Genomic DNA, 7,726 nt, shown 5'->3' with positions numbered 1-7,726 from the left:
TGGCTTGCACCGACCACAGTGCTGACGCAAAATATCCTCAGTGGTAGACGGATCGTGGGTTAGAGTCCCCTTGCCGTTAGGCTAACCGTAGGAGATTTTCGTGGTTTTCCTCTCCATGTAATTCAAGGTTAGTTCCATCAAAAAGCATCGAAGGCAAATTTACTCCAATATTTGATCCAAGAGTTCTCTTGTCTTCTCGATTGGGTCAAAAATAATACTTCCAATATACCAACTTCCAATATACCTATTAAGTTGAAAATCTAAAAATAAATATTTCTTTATTAAATTTTTTTTTAATATTTTGCAATTTCTTTAAGCTGGTGCAATTTTGAGAGAAATTTATTTGACTGTCTAATAAATATGGTTTCAAGTCATTAACATGATTTTTACGATTCTGATCGTTCGTTCTTGTTTCATTGAATAATGTCCGTGCTTATGTTAAGAAATATAGAATAGTTGAATTTTAGGTAAGTTATAGAAAGTAGAAGGGCGTTGTTCATTAATGTCTTGAAATCAAAACCACCATATCAAGAACCATGAATTATTGGATGATAGAAAAACCATTGGATGATAGAAACCATCCAATGATGTTGAACCAGCATTAATCACACAGAAACCAACATAAACCATCAAAATATTTTGATGGGATCATCAAGTATTTTGACTTGGGTGTAATATAAATTAATTTTACGCTGCATGCGTATATATCCTATACATACAAACACAATGTATTCATACATGTTATAGGTGTGGGCATATAAATACATTGTAATTAAATACGTTGATTAAAAACTCCTTCTATTGGAATGATTCACAACAGAAAACGACCTTTGCCGTTAATTATCTCTCATCCCTCCTATAAATGATAATTTATTCTTTCGAAAAAGAAGAAAATTAGCTTCTCTGAGTAAATGGATTGAAATTTTGCATTTGCATTTTTAAACTTTTACTTCGAGAGAGGAGAATTAAATCGAAAGAGATGTCTCTGTACTATATACAATTATAATGAACACACCCTTTTGTGTACAAAAGGGAGCATCCAGTAAGGGAAAGATAAAAAAAAGTACCAATTTGCATACCTAAATCAATCTATTAACCGCTCTAAATATCCACCAAGACCTAATCATCTCTTTATCTCGTTCCTATCGTCTCTTCATTTTAAAAATCGCATGCACTGATTTTATAAACAGGGATTATTTGCATTTCACTCGAATCCTTCCCCCACCCCCCTTCGTTCTAGTACGATACCGCAAAAGTATTTTTTGTTTCCCCTGCCGCTTCCGTTGGGCATTGCTTTAAAACTCGTTTAATTAGATTTGACAATAAAGTTCGGTTTGCCACGTGACAAAGCCACTTTTTGGCGCCCCAATCAAAATGCCGCCCCTTTCTGATCGTTTCTTCCACCCCCTCCCCCGCAGACGAATTTTCATCTGCCTAATGTTTTGAATCTTCGTTTTTCATTCAAAGAGGCTAACGTCCCCCCTTGGCCCCCCTTCCTTGAAAAATTTTCGGAAGAAATTTTTGTGACATTACGTTAGAGCTATGAAAAGTCAAAGAATCAAATGAACTTATCAGTTGTTTATTATGGGAAGATATTCTATTGCCATTTGTTTACTAGTTTATGAAATCAATATAATGAGCTGGATGTTACGGAAACTTATCAAAACATTAGCTTTTTTTTTCTCAATTCCTAGTATTAGTTCACACTCTTGTTCAAATTTTGATAACATTTGCCATTGATAACAGCAGAAATAATAGGAGTAATATTGGTAGTAGGAATAATTTAAAAACCAAATGGTAGATTGTTCCCGAAAATTAGTTTTCAGACCAAATTGATCAGTTGTCGAAACATTAATTCGTAACTTATTGAAAAAAGCAGTGTTTATTATATTCCTACTAGCTTACACTCTCCATATATCTTGTTCAAATTTTCAATCGTTAATAAAATACTTTTTATTCATCCACTCTAGTACAAATACATTTTTTTAAACTTGTACTGGATGACAATTGATATTAATGCAGTTTTTTTCAACTATTCATTCATTAAATAAGGATGAATGAAAAACGAAATGGAATTTACGGATTGGTTAAGCGTTAGTCATTGTTTTAAATTTTACTACAAACGATTCAGTTTTATCACATGTTTTAAAGATAACATCAGTGATCATTTCTAACTTATAGCTCTATTTGAACCAAAAAAAATAGTTGATTGCGCATATTTAAATATTTAATTATTTTATACTAGTGGGCTCAGCCCCCTGCTCGCTAACGCTCGCCAACCCCCGAAAATTGCTACGCAATCTTATATGGTTTGCTTATCAAACCAAGCTCGCTTCGCTCGCTACTAACTTAGGTACATTGCAAATTCACAAAGTTCTAAGAATTCAAAACAATCATTAAATCGATATAAAAACTTTTTTTTAAAAAAAAATTACATCTTTTTAGTAAATACTAAGTCATTAAAATAAATTTGAATTCAAATAAGTAACATGTAATTCGCTAAACCTATTGGAAATGTGCTATAGTATAATTCGTGATTTAAATCCAAAATCATCAAATAAATTCGTAATATTTATGAAAAAAAGCGCTTTCGACAAAATACTAAAAATAGAGATCTATCGACAAAGACTACTCACTTCTGCCTAGCTTAATAGTATGAGATTTCCGCAGCTGATGCTCTCTGGTTATTTCCGTTTCCGTTTTTAAAAGCGCTATATGTTGAGCCACCTCAGCTAGATTTGGCATGTCACATTTTTAGCGGCAATCATTGGTCGATTCGCTGTGTAAGAGAAATAATAACGTAAAGAAAACAAAGCAAACGTTGCCACCGGCGGAAAAGAAATACAGTCAAAATTTGGGAGCCACGTAAGAGAATTATATATATTAGATTCGCTGCGTCAGATAAATTCAGTAAAGAACATTATGTGGTAGCACGTAAGCTCTATGTCACCAAATGTATACTTTTATTGCTGTCTGATACCACGTGACCTTTTTTTTCTTTTTTCCTATTCCTACTATTAGTTCACACTCACCTTATATATATATTTATATATCTTGTTCAAAACTTCAATCGCTAATAAAATACAAAGAATCGAATGAACTTATCAGTTTATTATGGGAAGATATTCTATTGTCATTTGTTTAATAGTTTATGAAACCATCATAATGAGCTAGATGTTAAAAGTCACGAAAACTTATCAGAACGTTGTTTTTTTATTTATTATTTAATGCAATGCCTGTTTGAGTAATCAAAGATTGCTTCATTGGATAAGAGTATGTTCCAAAAAAATAATTCTACTCCTCGGATTTTCACGAATTCGCTGGCATCGAACTAAAGAGGAAGCCATATCACGGGAGAAAATTTCAATCGCAAATTTTCTTTCATCCCCATTACTAATTTAAAAATTTAAAAGAGCGAAAAAGGGAGTTCAATCAAACCTAGAGTAACTTGCTGAAGAAAAAAAATCAAAATATCAAAATGCAAAAAATTGTTGAAAAATAACTTCTCCATTCCGAAATCCTAAGTTATCGTCTCATAATTTATTTTCATTCTGATACTTTAAGAATTTCTTTTTAGTATTTGAAACTTCATGGCTTACTCTAGGTTTGTCTGAACTCAGTCTTTCTATACATTCAATTTTAAATTAGTTATGGAGGTGAAAAAGAATTTGCGATGAAAAGTTTCTCCCGTGGTATGGCGTCCTTTCAAAGGAAATAAAGGTGACTCATGAGATGTGAGAACACTACTAAAACTCAGGAATTTTTCACATTTAATTTTTTTTTTTTAATTAAGAGAAAAATTTTTCATTTTGGAATAATTTTTTAAATTAATTTTCTAAAAAATTGTTTGTTTTTAATCTAGAAATATAATACTACTTTTAAAATCAGATGGAGGTTATTGACTTGACGTATGACAGCACAAAAGATAAAGCATGAAATATTCTTACTAACGCTTTCTCAGGGATGCAGCCTACGCTGCATTACTTATTATCTATCAGCTAGTGACTCGACTCATCATGGGCTATGACTCATGAAATAAATCAAGTTAAATCTTGTACCACGTTGAAATGCTTTTTCTCGCTAAAGGCACTTCATTTTCTAAAGTGCCATTTAACTAATCAGAAAATAGTTGAATTTTACACAAGTTTAGCACAAAAAAAGTTATTATTTTCCTTATAACTTTGCTTGTTTGAGTAAACATATGATTTATTATATTATGGCATGATAAGATAGGCTCTGTATATTCTAAGACAAAACCATGTATTCTAAAACTTAAATTAACGCTGGGGAAAAATTATTGCGGACTTACGCATCGTCACCAATACACAACTCAGATAACAAGCATGCACATAATGGCGAATAGCTTTAATAAAGCAGCACAGGACAGCGCATGGCTGGATGTGCACGCACAAGTTACGTCTTAGCACAGATTTTCGTTTTCCCTAGAATGTGCGGGAAAATTTAGAAATTCCCTGGTCATGCTGTTGTTGTAGTTAATTTCACGATGGCGACGGTCTGGGAAACACACCTGAGGATGATCCAAAGGCATGCCATCGCAATTTTGATCCTCTGCAGAGGGGATGGCACCCCCGCTTCAGTAGCCCGACGACCTGCGCGCGAAGTCGAGCACTTTACGGTAGCACAATTTAACGAGGACCAATACCGCACACCTTCGGTCCCTAAGCAGACTGATCCAAGTGGTCACCCACCCGCACACTGACCGTAGCCAGTGATGCTTAACTTCGGTGATCTGCTGGGAACCGTGTCTTAACGATCAGTCCACTGCGGGACTCCCTGGTCATGCATTTACAGCCCTTCGAAATTGGAATCGTGCTGCTGGCAAGGAATTTGCCTTGTAATGTAATTAAAGTAATTAAGTAGTTTGAAAATTCCTCGTTGATTTGGATTGAAGATGCGAATTTTTTTTGTGGTGTCCGTTGTTTTCAGGGTGCGTAGCCAAATCTTTCAACAAAAAATAAGTATCTTTCAAGTACTTTTTAAGCACTCCAAAAATATTTTTTAGACCTATATACATTGACACAAAATGCAAAATAATTTTCAAAGACTTTACACGATCATGATAAAATAACTAGTTTCTGACTAACTTCATGATAAAATAACTAGTTTCTGACTAACTTCATGATAAAATAACTAGTTTCTAACTTTTTTCTTGATTATATTAGCCACCATAAAAAGATCGAAAGATTTTTTGGTTCGACTTCAGAGGGTGGAAAATGAAGCCTGAAATTGAAAATGCAGCCGAGTTGCACATGAGAGTGCTAGAATCTCACCGAACCCAGCTCAGCAGACGCACATGCTGACTAACGAATATTTCATCAAAAACTTGAAATGATTGGCGCTTCCATACGCTACGAATCGACGGTACGCCGAAATGGATAGTGGCTCAATGAATTGTGAAAAAGTTGAATAGAACAATGTGAAAACCACTTTTTTGCATAATGCGTGACGAAAATCGGCATAGTAAAGAAAAAAAAATCGGATTTTCGAAAAGGGATTATTAAGCAAAAAAAAAAAAAAAAAAAAAAANAAAAAAAAAAAAAAAAAAAAAAAAAAAAAAAAAAAAAAAAAAAAAAAAAAAAAACAATGAAAAAATCACCTTTAAGGGTTTTTAGAAAATGAAAATAAAACAAAGCACCTTTAAGCACTTTTTGAAAAAAGCTAAGCACCATGATTTTCTTAAACGCGTGTCTGAGCAGTATCCATTTAATTGAGGCACGTATTTTGAGTTACGTCCATTTTATTAAACATGCCTTTAAAGATGAGCCCAGAATAAAAAGATCAACGACGATTTATTCTTTTAATTCCCTTTTAACAGTTATTGAGATGTATGTTGTAAGAACCATGAGAAAAAAGGGTTCTGGTGTTCAAGGTTAAAGAAGGGTAAAATTCAATTAAAAATATTAAATTGTTTAGAGGGGACGAAAATCCATTTAAAAAAATGTATTTATAGCAAAAAATATATATTTCCGATCAAAGTTGTTTCTTTTTAAGGAAGTAGTTATGAGGTGCGTGACAACGAAATATTGAGGTGTGTGTGTGTGATTTTGAAGAGTCATATTATCTCTTTCTTAACAGTTCTAAATAACAGTTGTTAAGTCTGAATTACCATTGACACCTGCCACACACAATCAGACCGGTGGTCTCTTTTAGATACTTTTTTTCCGTAAATCCTTTTTTGATATCTATATACATTTGTATATTTGTGACACCAGCCGACCCTTCACAAAGATCTACTCACTTTTTATTCTGAATTTATAGTTAAAGGCATATTTTTATTTTTTCCATTACCTAAAAACTGAATCCTTTAAAAAAAAAAAACATTCACTTTTGTGACTTAAAAACAAGAAAAGTATGAAATTTTTATATCAAGATTTGAGAATCTTCAAATAATACTTAATGAATTTTAATGAAGTTATTTTTAAAAGTATGAAAATAGTCAGATTTTTCACCTTTATTCAAAAGTTCCATTATGAAAAATTATAACAATAATATTTTTTTACAACATACTCATAAAAATAAGCATTCCAGCGTTAACCAAAGCGTTTAGGAGTGTTTTAATAAAAACTTCGAAAAAATTCATTTTTAAAATTAAATTTTTATTTTTTATATTGGTATGATAGTTATCAATATGAACCGATGCAGGCATGTAGTGGTTGGCAGTTAACTAAGACATCGTTAGATTTTTAAGATATCACAATGATTACTTATAAAAAGGAGCCTTTTTTACATCATACTCATAAAATAGAAGCATTCTAACGTTTTAATAAAACACTCAAGAAACTCATGTTTCTTTTTTAAAAAAAAAAAGAAAAACTTTATATTGGTATGATAGTAATCCATAAACAGATCTATTGAACCAATGCAGGCGGCATGTAGTGGTTGGCGGTTAACTAAGACATCGTTAGATTTTTAAGATATCACAATGATTACTTATAAAAAGAAGCATTTTTAACATCATACTCATAAAATAGAAGCATTCTAACGTTTTAATAAAACACTCAAGAAACTCATGTTTCTTTTTTTTAAAAAAAAGAAAAACTTTATATTGGTATGATAGTAATCCATAAACAGATGTATTGAACCAATGCAGACATGTAGTGGCTGGTCACTTAACTAAGACAACGTTAGACATTTAAAATATCGCAATGATAAATAAATAATTAATAAAATTGTGTTTCATTACTACAGCTCATCAAAATTATCTGAGCAACAATTATAACTTGCCATTGTAAATAATGATTTTTTGCAATCTCTATTTCAATCATGAAGTATAATTACTTACAATCATGTTTATCGGTAATCATAAATTATTCTCTGCGATGAACAATATTTGTAATAGACGATGCCCAACACAATCGGACAAAATTAAAATGTTTTCCCACTAGCTAGAAGACAGTAATAGTAATTTTTTTTTTAACAGTGGCATCTTTTTCAAACAATTAGTCACTTTTTTCAAAAATTTAAAATTTTAGCTAAGTAGAAAACAGTTGAAATTAATAATAGAGTAAACATTACATGGTTCATTTGTAAAATAAATAAAAATTTAAAAAAAAAAAATCAAAACATTTATAATAATCTTATATTTATTTGGAACTTTTCCGTTAGTCGGGCACAGATGTCGCCAATTGTGAACCAAACGAGAGCCAAGTCGCCAAGCGAAGCGAATGACAAAACAGTCAACGGAATAAAAGTCGAAAACGTTCAA

The sequence above is a fragment of the Parasteatoda tepidariorum genome, chromosome 6, assembly GCF_043381705.1.
Source record: "Parasteatoda tepidariorum isolate YZ-2023 chromosome 6, CAS_Ptep_4.0, whole genome shotgun sequence".
Classification (NCBI taxonomy): Eukaryota; Metazoa; Arthropoda; class Arachnida; order Araneae; family Theridiidae; genus Parasteatoda; species Parasteatoda tepidariorum.
The sequence above is the reverse complement of the archived record's forward strand: the minus strand, read 5'-3'. Positions refer to the sequence as shown.